The following is a 16,923-nucleotide window of genomic DNA, read 5'->3' as shown; positions in this document are numbered from 1 at the left end:
AGAGAGAGAGAGAGAGAGAGAGAGAGAGAGAGAGAGAGAGAGAGAGAACATGGCGCTTGTGAGCTGTATGTGAAAAATCCGCAAGGAATTGCAGTAAATTCCTTTTTGTTTGAAGAAAATTTACAACTTGGTAATAGACCTTTTTATGACCTATTTGCGGTCGTCATTGGCTGCGGCTGGTCATGTGCAGGCTCCGCTTGCCTTCATGGCCTTTTTCCTGATTTCCCTGGCGAATTTCCCCCTGCATTCTGCCTTCCGAGAGCCTCACCCCCTCTTTTTCTAACCTTTGTCTCCGCAGAGGTGTATTCCAGTCTCTGGGATGCGTGTGTGCCGATTTCGGGGCGGCCAGCACCATTAAATCCCTCCCGCTCCCAGCGGCTGGCTGCCTCTCGCTGACTCCACGCTCTTAGAAGGCTCACTGCGGAGCATCTCGCCACCCGGTGACTAGCAGCTAGCCAGCCTGCCGGGCGCCGTTAGCGAGCTTGCCCCGCAGTCCAGTGCCTTTAGTCCACTCCAGACCCTACCTGTTTGTTCCTCGCCTATTTTTACTTCCTTCCTTCTTTTTATTCTTTAAAAAAAAAAAAGATATTATTTGGTTTCGGTTGTTGGGATTGTCTTCATCCCAACGCCCAATGGATTACAGCAGCCGCTGGGGTGTTTCTCCGCCTCCTCCTCTCCAACTATCGGGTAAGAGTTGCTTTTATTCTTTCTTTTAAATTTTTATTTCATCCCCTCCCCCACTCCCTGACCACCACCACCCCCTTAACCCTGGCGCCCCACTGCGGCGCTTCCCGGCTCAGGAGCTGCTGTTGAATGACTTGAGAAAAGTCATAAAAGTGGTTTGTTGGGTTGGATCCGCCTGCCTGCGAATCTGTCCTTAGCTCCCAGACATAGAGTTTCCGAAACCTGATTGACAGTTCCCCGCCCCTTTTCCCCTCGGCCAAAAAAGACCCTAGTCCCCACCACCTGTCCCAGAGGTTACTTTCTTTCCCTGGGTGGAGTAGACAAGGCAGGGTACTGAGTCCGGCCTGTAGAGCAGTGGTCCAAGGTGTCAGAGTGCCCGTGGGCGCTGCGCATACTGAGAGTGGAGGTGCGGTAGAATGGATACCCCCACCCTCGGCTGGCGCGCGTTGGAGGAGGGGGCGCGGAGATTTTCTTGTAAGTCTAAAGCTTGGTTTTGGTAAAATAAAGACCTTTCGACGCATTGAATGATTGTAAGATGTTTTTGTGATTTGTGTTTTTAGTTTCAACTAAAATCGTGATTCTGAGAAGTCAGTCCCAAACGGGAAAGGTTAACAGGTGTTTTCTGCTTAGATTCAGGGTTAGATTGGTGTGTGTGTTAGTGTCATTAGCATTTTGCAAAGCTGGATGTCACTGTAACGTTTAGGAATCTGTTTTAGTGAAAGATGCTATCGGACTTCAATGATTTTGCATTTATTTGCACAGTGGCTCTCAGATGGGCCGAAAATGGTATTGTCTCCTTATTTCCTGATAATCCTCAAAGGTTCCTCCCTGATATTTTGTAATGCAGCCTTATATTTATTCTACAAACTCAACCTACAAAGTGTTAATTTTCTTCTAGTAACGAAAATATGGTTTAGGACTCGCATAAGGGCCAATAGATATTTTTAAAATGCTAATCATCTTTATGATTAAGGGATTCATATAAGTTTCAGTGTATAGCGGAGTAGATTTTTTGCTTTCTATACACATTGTCAATCTTGTCTAAGAGCAAGCACCATTTATAAGATTAAAAAACTCAACCTGTTTTAGAGTTATTGAACATTAAACAAAATGTTGCAGCCTTCCCTACTCATGCTATCTTCCCATTACTTCCCAAATCCTTACTGTCAAAAGTGCTAAGGTGGTTTTAAAAAGATTTTAGGATTCAATTTTCAAGCACTTATATAGTAACCTTGTAATGCAAGGACTACAAAAGATTCGAAATTATGAAAAATACACCCTGCATTGCATAAAGGACCTTACATCGACATGTTGCGGAAAAGTGGGCATTTTCAACTAGCCTATATATTATGCTTTCTTTCTAATACTACAATTTTCCTAAATATCTGTATTGACATTATCCCCTTAAACCTTTGGAAGAATAAACATCTTTTTAGAAATGTATTTATTAGCAATTAACACCGAAATCACTCTGGTTTCAAAATGGAGGTTAACAATTTGTTGGTGAGGTAGCTGAGGAGAAATGACTGTCATTGTTCCGATACCTCAGGAAATAATTTGTCTCCTGACCTATTTTATAAGCAGTTCTTACTCTGAGAAAACCTCAGACACTAATATTCTTCTTTGATTTTAGTAACATAATCTTTTGGTTATAAAGAAGCACTGAGCTATGTCATTTCACACTCTCTCCCCTCCCCCATTTCCACTTTTCCACCTTTAATAAGTTATATAACAAGACCAGAGAGGTCTATAGGAGAATATTTCATAGCTAGGTCTAAGTCCACTACATATTGTACTAGTTTCCGTTATTCATTATCACTGAACTCCTCTATAGATGTGCATCCATAGAGGAATCAGTGATGGAGGCATATGGTTTCACACAGCTGAGGATGATGTCATGGATTCAGACATGGTGGACCTAGAGATAATTCCAAGTGCCACAATATATATTCAAGTGCTTAGTTGAAGTAAGAGACCAATTGCATTTAGGGAAATGAAGAATTCCTAAAACGTGTTTGAATGGAGGCTCTTAAGTCAATCAGAAACACATGTAATACCTTTGCTGCAGCCAAAAGAACCTCTTAGCTCTTGCTCTATCAACCAATGTAAAATGAAACGAAACCAAAATTGTCTGGAAGCTGAAAGCAAATGCTTGCTTTGTAAGAAACTCCCTTCGTGCTTGGCCAAAATTTCTATCTATATATAGCCCATGTAAATGGAATGAATTTGTGCTTTAGCTCTCTGTGGTGTCAAGGGACGGTGGGGGTGTTGCACGGGTTGTCAGCACAGTGGAAAGGGGGCAAAAAGGTAAAATAAACGTGTCTAAGTTACAGGGTCCATAATTCAGCTTATTTCTTTGCCAGGATTCCTTCCAAATAACCATATTTTGCATGAGTTCTGCTTTCTGAGTCCTGGAAGCAGGGAAAATCCGAACAAAGACAGTATTTCACTCCTTGGTTGGCAGGCAGCTGTTAAAGGTATTTACAGCTCTGCTGCAGTGCGGCAGGGAAGGCAGAATTTGAAGGGGGTGGGGGAAGGACAGGAAGTTAAAGGAAACGCAAAGCGTCATAATGGTCTTAATTCCAATTTGTATCCAACTTAAAGATGTAATTCTCTTTCCAGTGGAAAGCCCTTCTCAGGAGATAGTCACTTATGTTTGGTAAAGGTTGGAGGAATCCGGAAGAGAAGCATTCACCTTAGTAGGGTTGTTTGGCCTTAATTTTTTTAAAAATGGCTCTGAGGAAGCTGCTTACAAGACGTTAGATCGCTTATATAAATGAGACACTAGAGTTAGACAGCAGCTCTCCTCTTACATGGAAACGTAAATTGGGAAAGATCAGGTTTATAATTATTTTTTAAATTTTCTTTCTTTTTTTTGGAGGGGGGAGAGGAAAGGATGTTTCCTGGCTTTTTGGGGTTGATTTAAATTTCAGTTGTAGCGAATGACATCAAGCCTGTATGATTTTTTTCTTCATTCATCGTTGTAGTGAGGTGTAGGCTCAGAACTTTGCACCAAAACCAGATCTAAGTCTAGGGCGCAGAGATATAAGCGCATGCGCAGTGAAATGACTAATCAGTCAAACACAGATGGGGGAAGGGGAAAAAGGGGGAGGGGAAAAGGCAGAGGAGAGGCTGAGGAGAAAGATTAAACTTGATCTTTTCCCCTCTACTTATTGGAGAGTATTTGCAATTCATCTTTCCGTAACTCCAGGCTTCCATTTATAGGAAAAATATCTTTCCCACTGGCATTCTCAGGACTTGGTCGTGTTACTTTCAATCATTTTAATATCCTTTCGCCTAGTCTATTCATTGCAAACCTATACTTAAAAAAAAAATCAGAACAGGCTTGGTGCCAAAGGAAACCCAATCTTCTTTCCAAGTGTTTAAAAAAATATATTGGACTCTTCAGATATTTATGGGCTTATTCTGTCTGCTTCATCTGGTTTGGGAAAATGGGTTTGCTCTTGGCCTAAGTTCAAACCACTTAATTTAAGACCTATCCCACCAGCCCAAACCTTCTCGACCCTTACCACTGCTGTGTAGCAAGTTGCAATGCTTAGGAGGCGAGGGTACAGCTCAGCTAATATCGATAGAAATGAATAAACAAACAAATTGTAGACATCTCTTGGATGTGTTTGCTATCAGCCCATTGTCTTTGGAAACAGAGGGGCTGCTGTGGTCAAGACGTAAATGGGGAATTGGAGGGAATAGAGGGTAAGAATGAAGAGGTTTGATTTACCAGGAGCTTTTCTCGAGAAAACAGTGATATCTTCGGTTCAAAGGAGCTGCATTCTGCCAGTTAGAGAAAGTCACAGGCCTTCTTTGGTGGTTTCTGGATATTGGTTCCCTTTTTTTTTAAAAATTTTTTTTTTGTTTTTGTGCTGGCTGACCTGTTGTCCAGGAGAAGGCGCTATAGGACAAGCCTCACGCGGGTCCAGCTCTGCACAAAGTGCCCTGAATAGCAGCCGCGGTCTAGTGGGTGGTGGGAGGGGCACGTGACTCACCCCCTGCGAGCTCCCAGCAGCCATACAGAAGCTTCGGCAAGTGCACCAAGTACCCACGCTCTAGCCAAGCTGCCTGCTGGAGGCATCCGGAGGAGGCTGCTTAGAGTCAGTGACCGTCTGGGCTACAGGCTTAATCTCTCTGAGGGCTCGGGGTATTTGCATGGATACAGACATCTTCATTTTATGTCTTCCTCCTTTTCCCGATGAAGGTAGAGAAAGTTTACACGAGAGAAGTGAAAAATGTTCTGCTCCCAGGAACAATTTCTGGGGATCTGCCTTTGCCTTGCCTTCGCCCTCCTACAGGGGGCACGGTTTCCTGCTGCAATCCCCAACGCTCCCAAACCACTCAATCGGCTCCACGCACACTTAACATCAAGACAACGAAACTGGTAGGGGGGATGGGAACAGTTTACAAACTTAAAAGAAACAAAATCCAGACACAAATGTGTCTGTATTCCTTTCCTACTCTGCACCATTTGTTGCTAGTTTCCTAGTCTGGTGACCACTTGACCACACACAAAAAAGGAACAATACTAAAACCAAACCTAACATGGTTTCTGAGATCCCATAGGAACCCTGTCCATCTTAAAAACCGTGCCCAATACTACACTAGGATTCCCTTGGGTTTCAGATCCCTAGAAGAGTTCCCTTACTTACTCCATATATGTACTCTATGGCTCAGATATCTCTAAATTGCATCCAGAACCATTAATGGAAGTCTATGCTTTCCCACCATATGTTCCCCTTTCTTCCCAGTTTCTATCCTGTCTCTGCTTTAGGCCAGTGCATACTGATGAAACTCAGGCTTGCTAGGTTTGTTAACTTGTCCTAGTGTACTCAGCCCAGAGTTTCCTAAGAGCTCTGCTACAGCATCATAGCTGACACGGAACTCAGAAATCATCAAAGAACACCTCTCTGGGCCTCACTTTCCTCTTTTGCAAAATAATACGGCTAGATTTGAAAATTTCTAAGGTCCCTTTCAGTTCTAACTCTACAAGCACCTAGAATAGTGCCTGACAAATTAATAAAAGCCTCTTGAATTGATTTGGACTATGATTCTGTAACAAAGTTCCAAGGGAAGATACTAGATTCAGTAGAGCTGGGTCAAGACAGAAAACCCATTACACATATGTATCATGAGCATGTGTGCTTAGTATATGACTAAAGCCTAAGAAAGGTGTGTGTGTTTATGTTCTTTTCACCTGCTCTGCTGCCATTTCCCCCTTTCTTTCCCCTTCCCTCCCAAGCCTGGTGTAGCCTCTATCTCTTTAGGTCATAGAATCAGAGAGTGCTAGAACTGGAAAAGATCCTCAGGCACCATAGTCCAGATCCTGTCAAGCTATCAGTGAAAAAACTGAGGCTTATAAAACTGAAGGCACTTGCCCAAGATCATGCATCTATTTATTGACTAAAACTTAGTAGTAGAACTCAAGTCTATTGAATATCAAGCCAGACTTTCGCTTTGCACTCTTGTGCTTGACCTCCTTGCCTATAGACTTCCTCTCAACTAGTGAAATGCTTTGATATTGTGATGCATCTCACCAATGTTGGTCCTCTTTCTTGTGATGTAGAATCACAATATAACCATTCCAATACTTCTCCTGTTTGACCCTTGTCCATGATCTCCTGTAATTCTCTATAGGAGAGTCACCCAACCTGCTAGGGGCCTTCCTTTACCTTTCAATATCGCATGGTGACCAGCAGAAAACATTCGATGCCTATTAGGGCAGCTAGGTGGCACAGTGGATAGAGTGCTGGGCCTGGACTCAGGAAGACCTGAGTACAAATCCAGCTGCAGATACTTCCTAGCTGTATGAGCTTTAACCACTGCCTGCCTCGGTTTCCTCAAATGTAAAATGGGAATAATAATAGCAACTACCTCACAGAGTTATTGTGAGGATAAAATGAGAGCTTAGTACTGTTCCTGGCACATAGTAGATAGTTAATAAATGCTTATTCCCTTCTCTTCTCCCTCCATAGACTGTCCCTTACTCTCTTGTTAATATCACCAGTCCATCCTCCACTCCATCACATATTTCTCTGATGATATCATTTATAGCACTATTAAAAAAGAGATAGAGAGAATTAATCTTGTTTTAGCGATATTTACCAAATCTTCCCTGAGAAGTTTGTCTTTCTCCAAAGTTTCTGTGTCATAGAACTATGAATTTATAGTGTTAGAGTCAGAAGAGACTCTAGAGCTCATTTAATCTAAACGCCTCATTTTGCAGGACCCTGTTTTCTGAAGCATAAATTTCCTCAGCCTTTATAGCAGCATTTTTTGGCAATAGTAGCAAAACACTGGAAACAATGTAGGTGCCCAACTACTGAGGAATGACTGAACAAATTGTGGCATATCAATGTAGTGGAATAGCATTGTGCTGTAAGAAATGATGCATATGAAGAATTTAGAGAAATTTAGGAAGACTTGTTAGAACTGATGCAGAACAAAGTGAACATAGTCAGAAGAACAATCAACATGATGACCACGGTAATATAAAGGAAAACAATTCGGAAAGACTTCAGTATTCCAGTAAAAGTGACTAATCATGACTTCAGAAGAACTTTACTTCTGGGGAGAATGGTGGAGGGCTAGAGGTATGCAATGAGGTATACATTTTCAGATAGGAATAATGTCAATTTCTTTTGCTTGACTATATGTAGTGGATAATAGGGGATTCTTAGAGAAGGCGAGACAACAGGAAATGAAGGGTAATTTAAAAAAGAAAAAGAAAAAGGGTATTTTAAAAAAAGAAAACATCCAAAGAACATTTTAAAAAACAAGAATAAATTTTCTCTGTCTCTATGTCATCTTCTACCCCATTTCCAGGTAAGATTTTTCAAAAGGAATCCCCACTCATGATAAGTTTCAATTTTAATTTTCTTTTGCTCCTACTTTTCTCTTTGAGATTATATTTCCTTCTTGCTCAGCAAGCAGGTTCCTGTATCCTTGCTATTTGGGACCTAGTGAAAGGGGAAAGCAATAGAGCCCACCCTTCCCTTCCTTCTTTTTAGTTTTACATTCTCCCAACCTATTGTCCATATCCTAGGGACCCACAGAGCTTATGGGGTCCTGACGAGTTGAAACCTTCTGTGGGTTGTAGAAGTCTGACATCAGTGGGATGTAAATGATACCAACTCTTTCACCAATCTGAAAGGCCTGAAAGTCTCTGGTGCAAAATTGAGGCAAACCATGTGCCAAAAGAAAGAGTAAAGATAAGATAAAAAATCATTAGGTTCAGAGCTAGAAGGGCATCTTAGAGATCTTTTAGTCCACGACAATGATGACACATTGCATTGTGATTTGGGTTAATGCTCTAACAACTCATATTAAGAATCCCAGTCCTCCAGCTAATTTGTATTTAGCTACTTTTCATATATTTGTACTTATTTTCTTAATAGTTACTGTATAGTCATATATATGTACTTGTCTCTGCCTTTAGAGATCATGGGTTCCTTGCAAATAGGAATTGCTTCATTTTTTTTTTTGTATTTGGATCCCCAACAGTTAACCCAGGCCCTTAACAAACATTTGATGTTGGCTTGATTGAAAAAAAAAATCCCAATCCTGGCTCCTCATTTGTGATAGTTCTTGTATTTTAGGTGGGGAAGGGGGAAAGTTACTTAAAGCTCTAGAACCCAGAAAGCATAGGAACCTACATTCACCACCTCAAAGCATTTGACCCCAAGTTGACTTTGTCAGTGTGCCTCCTCTTCCTGTCCTCCCAGACAGAACCTAGCTTGACATAACCTCTCTGATGCAGTGCTAAAAACTGTGGGCAAATATTCTCTCCTCAATGTTCTCAAATCTTGGGAGCACAGTTCCCAGTATAGCTTAGGAATGAAGAATGAGGAGTACAAAGGATGAGGAAAGATGATTTAGGAGACGAAAATGACATTTGAAATGACCTTCTATCTCTTCTCTCTAGAATCTTCTTTTAGTTCAAAAGCAAATGCCAGTAGACTAGGGGAAGGGATCATATTGAATCCTAGGCTCCAGGCATTATGACTTCCATTTCCACCCTTTGCACAGTGACCCCCCCCTCCCATCCCTGTCCTCTATGGTCCTCTCCCTATGGAGGGAATTTCTTCTCCTGTGGAAGTCACTTCTTTTCCAATGAGGCTTTTCCTTTTGTTACTTCATAAGGTTGTCTTCCCTTGAACTTTTCTAGGTGCTTTCTGTTGAGAATCTAATTCCTTTTACTGCAATAAAAATCAGTATGTCCCTTTTCCAACATCCCTCTCTATTTCTTCCATTTCTCTATCTTTAACTGGATTTTGCTGGTAAAGTGAGAGGACTTTCCTTAACTGTTCTTTTATTCCAACTGAAAAAATATTTGCCAGTCCATTGGCTTAGCCATCTAATATTCTCTTCATGGTTCCATCCTCCTAAAATGCTTCATCTCACAGTACACATTCACATCCTCTTGGTATCTTTCCTCATAAAAGACCCGATGTTTTAGAACTCTAGATAGCTGAACCCAAAGTCCACGTCATCAGTAGAACTAGGTTTCCCCTCTCAAGGAAATATCAATTCCCCAGGAACATACTCAACATTTGCCAGAAATCTGGAGTAGTATTTCTTTCAACCCTGGGATTTACTGCCTTTGGTTTTTTGTTTTTTGTTTTTTTTTGGGGGGGGGGGGGGCAGACAACTTTTCCACCACCATGCAATTCATCCCCAAGTAAAATCCATACCTCGCCTTTTTTTTTTTCAGAATGTAGAACACATCTTCACATAAGAGTGTTTTACCATGAAACCCCTGTGTTTACCAATTTCCCTTTTTCAGAGTTCCCTTAGAAGGAGCTCAACACCACTTCTAATGGTTCCACTTTATACATACATAACTGCAAAGTCCTTGGATTCTCAGTTTGTGGGACCAAAAGGGCTAGGGAGAAAATAAGGTGCTGACTAGAATAAATTGTATTTAGAATATTTCTGATTCCTTGGTCATTGCATAAATCACCCCTGACTTAACTCCCTCTTCCCACCTTTATGTAATCTGTTAAATCTTCCTTGTTCGGGAAGCACGTGGTGTATTAGCGAGTCAACTTCAAGGTATTGGGTTTAGGGAAAGGCACAAACCTTGGGATTTAGAATTTAGAGATCACATAGTCTAGTGCCCTTCTATGAATGAAAAAATTGAAACCCAGGGAGGTGAGGTGATTTGTTGAAAAACACGCAACTGGTGAATAGTAGAGATGAGATTTGAATGAGATTCCTCTGAATCCAAACCCTCAACTGTTTTCACTACACAGTACTGCTGATAGTAAGCATGAATTTCTAAGCCAGGCCAACCTACTGAAGAGTACAGCTCATTGTTCTTGGATTGTTTGGTTCGAACAAAACCAGGAAGGATAGTTCTCTTGTCTTATGAAGATACTCAGATCCAAGTCTCACTTCAAAAGGAAAATGACTGTTCAAGATTTTCATTCAGTTTCTTCTCCTCAATCTGCTGTCTTCTAACCTGCAGTACCCAGTCCTAGGGGTGACCCTTTGGTCAACTTTCAGTACATATGATACTTTCTGAGCCAGTTCTGCACCATTTCACACAGTGAACTGAAAGTTCTCCTTTTTCTTCTTATATATACTTTCTATTATGATAGAGGGAATAGTGTTGCCTTTGTCTTCTCCCTTCTCCCTAGTCATTTTTCCTGGTTGTTTATAAGAAAAATGGAAGATGTTTCTTCTCCTCAATTAGTTTACATATATATGCATGATAGAGTATATTTTTGTTACTCTATCCACCCTATGCTAGGAAACATAATGAAGGCCCTAATAAAGTTCCACACCATCAATTCTTTAATTCTATATTCTTCAAAAAAAAAAAACAACAACTTTTTGTAATCGCAGTTACAAGCTACATTTTTGGGGAATGGGTGTCTTTCTTTGGTTAGTTGGAATTTTTACATTTGATCTTTCTTCCAAACTCTGACCCCCACTAAATTTTTAATCTGGCATATCAATTTAGTAATGATGGGTTCTAAAACTACAAAATCTAGTGTCAAGAGATATAGGAACCTATTTTAGGGGATGATCTGATTTCTGAACCTACTGGCTATGGTTATGAAGAGGAGTGGGCATAGAAGAGGAATGTCAAAACATATCTATTAGAAAAAGGAAAGGGAGAGGGTAATGTTAGTGATTTTTCAGTCCAACAAGTCCTGTGTTTTCTATTTAATGGAAGTCAAATCAGAAGAAGGTTTAGAATTGCATGAAGAATGAGAGGAAACTAGATGAAAAGATATCTTTTACAAAAAATGCCTTTTTCCAGAGGAACTTTAATCAGTTTGATGGGAATTGCTGATGGAAGTTAGTTGCTGCTTTAGAATTACATATATGTGTGCACATATACATGTGTACACAAAACAGTCATCATTAATATAGAGATTGATTTTTAAATGTTTGCTTCAACTCATTTACATTTATATGGGTTAAATCAAATCCCAGGTTTCCACAAAGTTTACAGAAACACACATATGCTTCTATTTTGAGGTGTGTGTGCTGGGGGTAGGAGAGAGAAAGGGGCACTTCTCTCTTTTCTTTCCAGATCCTTCTGGTGGTCTGTGAGTTTATTTTTCCCATAGCGGATAATTCAATATTCTCCTTTGGACGAGCAATCAGACCAAAGCTACATCTTGGATCTCAAAACAGAATAGAAATTTCCACTTTCCTGAATCACTCAGTTGTGCCCTGAGCAGGGCTGTGCCCCTTGGGCAAGGATCCCTTCCCCTCTAAGCTCCTTGTGCCCAGTTTTTGCTCCCAGTCGATTCTAAGCCCAGTGGTCTCAGCGGCAAGTGAACTGGGACATTTGACTTCCTGTGCTTAGAATCCTTGAAATTCTCATTTGCCTCCTCACACCCTGTTGCCTTCACACCAAGACTGTTTTATTGTTTTATAGGCACCCTTAGAGGTTCAGTTCTCAGAGATTTCTTTGGGGCTATTTAGCCACTTCTCACTTTACCAACCCAGAGTCTTTCTGGTTTCAGCAGTTTGGTCGCTTACTCAGGCTCCCCTTTCAGATCTAAGCAAATCATAGAAATCCCCACGCTTGTGACGACCTTCCTCTCTTACTAAATCCATCCTGAACTATTGTTCAGCAAATGTGTTCGTTCAAACCAATTCTCTTCCCACCTTCTCTATTCCTAATCCCCACTCTCTGTGTATCCTCAAATCAAACGCTAAGTAACTTCCAGGGAAGAAACTAAGGAAGCATGCGGTGTGTCTTATCTTGCCTTTTTATTTCTTTTAAAATTATAGAGCTAAAACAGATTTAAATAAAGGAGTTCATGGTACTCACAGCGAACGCAGCGAAAGAAAAAAATGCCCACAGTCCTTTTCCCAAATAGCAAATTTGGAGCACTATCTCTCAACTTAAACAGACTTCTCTGAAAAGGTGCTGTTTGAAAAGACACGGGTATTGATATGAATATGGCTCCCATGCATCCTGAATATTTGGAACTATTTAAATTTGATAGAACAGTTGCAGTGAACCTTTATTTAGTGAATAAAAGTTTAAAGCAGAAGGTTATTTATGGTTCCGCAGAGATAGGTCCTGAGTGGCTATTTAGAAGCACGTGATTCCAATAAACTTTGTTTTATGGCTTGAGAGTTGACAAGCCAAAATATAATTCCCACCATAAATTAGTTTAAGAGCATACAAGTGCAGATGCTTTGGTTCCTGGAAGCAGTAATAGGGAAAGTGTTAGCAAGGAACATTCGGCTTGATCCTGAACGAGATATTTCTGCTCTCAGGTTCCCCTATCCACTGGGAAAGAACAGTAAGTCCGTGATTACCTATGATACAACTGAAGACTTAGTCGAATTTCTCTGCTGTTTGTTGATCCTGAGGGTGGAGGGGAGGAGTTGGGAAGAAACACAAATCCAATTGATTCAAAATCAGCCTAACTAGTAATGACCAAAAAGAGGAAGAATCGACCTTTTCTCCCTTTCTCCAAACACTTACACAAAGATAGCTTGTCAATATCCCTTCACCAGAATTAACTAGGAAGGAGGGAGTTTACTGCCTCTTTTCTTAGTATAACGGTACATCTAATTGAGATAGGAAAGCGGTTATAACACGCTGGGAGGGGAAAGAAAAGGGGGAAACAGTAAATTGGGAAGGGGTGGAAATCTTGAGATTTCTCGGTGCTTAGGAGATGTGGGCTATTGTGTGGAATAAAACTTAAAAGTGGGTTGGCATTTTCTATGGAGAAAATAGCTCTGGGTCTTACTGTAATAAGAATTCTCAAACAAGCAATGCTGTCAACTGATATAGATGTATGTCTGTATAGGCATTATGGCATAAGTATAAATGCATCAATTTGCAGCAGTGCAATTTACCTTTATACCCACTGATTACACCTCCTCCCACCATGAATTGGTTTCTCATTTTCCTTTGAATTGATCTTTATCATTGAATGAATTCAAGTAGAATTGGGCACTCGATCCCAAGTCATTCACAGATCCTGCCTGAAAATGGAGAGGCAAAGGTCTCTAGGCATTGAGAGGAACTGTAAAGTTTCATCAAATGTAAATTTTAAAGTAACCTGAATGCATTAATAGGAAAGTAAAACAGCTTCTAGGCTCAGAGTAGGGTGGAAATCTCCCAGGAAGGGATAGATCGTGGGATCTACTTTCTCAAGAACGGACTTGGAGCCAACTGAAACACAGAAGGCAACACACAAAGGCCCTATCACTTCCCACTACTCCAGTGGGGAAACTTTGTTCCAAGTAGTTTGAGCCAGTGCAGGAAAACCAGAGAGGGGGTCCAGCAGGCCAAGAGGATTCAGACTTCGGTGCACACAAGTGTATCCAAATTGGGACTGCAGGTTCTGGTTTGGAAGGAAACTTTCAGGTGCTCTATAGTTCCCGAAGCCTCAGGGTGGGAGACATTCTTTTATCTAGGCGGGACACCTGGCAGGCCTTTGCTATTTTACTCTGCACTATTGAAAAAGAACCTTGCTTTTTTATGGAATTTAACAATGACCCACGTTTTTATTGCAACAGGTTCGGCACAATGGAAAGACGTCTCCTGTAAGTACCCCTTTTGTTTCTACCTCCTTCACAAAGTTTGAATTGCTTGAACTGTGAACTGTTAAATGCTTTTGGAAAAGAAATACAGCCGGGGAGGGGGAATGAAGCTTGCCTCTCCTACCCTGGGGTTACTTGGGTTTCTGGAGTCGTGGAGCATGAACCAGTTTGAACCTGCTGTTACTGGACTCTCTAGCAATCACCTGTGATATGGAAACTTGCAATTGAGTTTTCTGCGAAGCAGTTACCATCCAGCACAGGTGCTAGATGGCATCTTAAAACTCCTTTTAAATACTTGAAACTAATTAGCAGTGCTACCGTGTTAACTGGCTGGAGCTACGCAGCGCCTCCCTATGCGAACACTGTAATCACTGAATTAAATCATAGACTTCCAGAACCCGACCACTCCTCCTTCAACCTCACGCCCAACTGCCTTTTTTTTTTTTCCCCTAAAAGAGTTCCCTACTACTCTCTCGTCTGGCTCTCCTGATTTGGAAACACATCTGTAGAGGAAGAAAAATATTCATGGGCTTCGCGTGAACGTGGCTTATAAACACTTTTGAGATCCAAGGGGGCAGGGTGGCTATTACTATCTGGTATGGTGTCAGACGGGCCATCCTGTTTCCATAGAGCAATTGAAGATACTCCCAATGCTTTAAGAAAAATGAATAGGCCAGCTAAAATAGCCCAATAGAATGTAAGAAAAGAGTGGGGGCAACCACTGCTGGGGCTTGAGTGCTGTAATTTTGATCTTCCCGGGGAAGCACGTGAGAGCACCAGAATTTCTGAGTCCTCCGATTAGGTCTCCTTTAGAAAATCTTCATTCAGATGATGATCAAGGATTTTTTTTTTTTTAAGAAAAGGAAAGAGAAGCCTTGGTTACCTAGCATTTCACTATAAAATTGTGCAAATTTTTGTCTATGAGGAAAATGAAGTGTGAAAAAGATAAGTTCTCCACGAATGCCCATCTTTCTAATTAAACATTATCTATCCTTGATCATGTGAAGCAAAAAATTATATATATATATATATTTGTATACATATATACCTCGTATATCTATAGAGATTTATAATATATACACACGTTTTCCCAACCCACAGACAGAGGCAGCCTTCCTGATAATCAGGTTGTTTTAAATCACCACGCCAGGCTTATCCTTGCGCTGCAGATTCTGCTCTGTGATTTTCCCCCTTCTCTTCTGCAAGATGTCCTTGATGAAGTTAAATGGCTCTCTCTGCTCTGGGATTTAACATTCTCTTTCATAGGTAACCTTTTCCTTGTGCTGAACTGCAGATATGCTCTTGGCAGATGAGGCTTGGGCTCCCCTTATATTTCTGAATCACTTTTTTCCTCTCCCAAACCTACATTTAGCATACCGATTAGGAACACGAGCACAAAAAGCCTGTAGATCAAAAGCGTTTGTGTGGGCAGTTGAACAGGAGGTGACTATTTAACGCTTTTATTCATCAATAACTCTCTGGCTTTGACCTGTCTGAGCAAGTCTTGCAGTAAGGTGAAATGCAGGTCACAGCGTCTCACAAATATGAAAATGTACCGGATTTCTCCCATTGCGAAGCCCATTGGGTCCATCTCTCTCGATTTTTCTGGATGAGATCAAGAACCCTTGTCAAGTGCAGGAGTCAAATGTGGACATTTTGTTTTATTTTGGATATTGGGAAAGGGGGCCTGCCTAAGAGAGATCAGACTGACTCAGTAAGGAAGGGGGAGCCCTCTTCAGAAGCATTAGGCAGAAGGATCATCACTACTAAATTCTTAAAGCTGCAAAGCAAAGAGATTCACTCTAAGGTCAAATACTTAGTTGACAAAAAATGATATCGGGGGTGGGACTGGGTGGAGGACAGATTTCATCCAAGCAGGGACCAATGCAGTAGTGCCAGGAGCTGCCTCTCTCCCCCAACCCTTACTCGCTATTCCCACCCAAGGTCAGAGTCTCTATATATTTCAAAAATTAAAAAAAGGGAAAGAAGAATCAGAAGAAATCTCAAACTTATGACCCTCTATAGAAAAAAAATCCAACCAGGATGGCCCATTTTTCTTGCTCTGAAATCCATCCTCCCGAGTGTCCTTGTTTCCCTGCTTGAAAACCCGACCCGAGCTGAGGGGTTGATCCCCGGACAGCACTGAGGAGTTGGGGCAGGAGCAATTCATGAACTTTTGTACTCTTGTGTGCTGCTGTCGCCAAAGCAAAAATAATGAAACTTTGTGATATGTTTGTAAATGATTTCGAATGACCTCTAGCCCTGCCCTTCACCATAAATGCTACCCCACTAAACCTAAGGACGTTTGCTTGAGCAAAGCATTCGACCCTAGGTTTTACTGCCTGAAGTTGGAGAGGATAAAAGAGAAAGGCACTCTAATGACTCGAAGGTAAACGGAACCAGTTGTGTTGTGTTTGTTTTGTTTTGTTTTTCTGTAAACTAACTTTAGCTTTCAAGCCAGCGTTTTACTTCAGCTAGGGGGAAGGGACTGGTGCACGAATTGCTCTGTTTCCTCTTACCTCTCCAGATAGTGTCTGCTTTCTTTCTGGAAATGTTGCTTAGAGAGATTGTTCGGATGGCCAGGAGTAGGGGGAAATTTGTCAATTCCAGGATGGGTCATCATTATTAATATTATTATTATTTCACTTTTTTTTCCTTAGAAGAGCTCCAATGGAGGCTTCTAAATCCCACTCAGGTTTTTCTCTCAGGCAGAGAAGGAAGAATATTTGAATTAGTCGCTGTAAATTGTCCTTACGTCCTAAAGAGGTATTTCAGCAAACTGTAGACTACCTGAATGTCTTCTGAAAATACAGATTTATTTCAATGGAGGATGACAGCCTTTGGCCAGTGCAGAATAGTTTTGATTTAGAATGGATGAATCAGGATGAATCAGAAAAAATGCAGTGATCCTGGCAGATTACATTGTAGATGAGAACAGAATGTTATTACGTTGTCTATATATACCCTGTAGAACCGAATTTGTGTGGTATTCACATAGTCACAGATTCGATTCTAGGGGAATATATGGTCGATGCAAAAACTTCATATTTCTGCAAGTGGTTAAAAGTGTAAATGTCTGGGGATCCGAAATGAAGTGCATGCTGCTTTATTGGAGACTTATCCAAGTCATGCTAGCTCTGTCTTATTTACTGACACCTTACAACATGGGGAATATGGATTGATGTTGGTGAATTATAGATC

The sequence above is a fragment of the Vombatus ursinus genome, unplaced genomic scaffold (assembly GCF_900497805.2).
Source record: "Vombatus ursinus unplaced genomic scaffold, bare-nosed wombat genome assembly UNPS02014779.1, whole genome shotgun sequence".
In the NCBI taxonomy this organism is placed as follows: Eukaryota; Metazoa; Chordata; class Mammalia; order Diprotodontia; family Vombatidae; genus Vombatus; species Vombatus ursinus.
The sequence above is the reverse complement of the archived record's forward strand: the minus strand, read 5'-3'. Positions refer to the sequence as shown.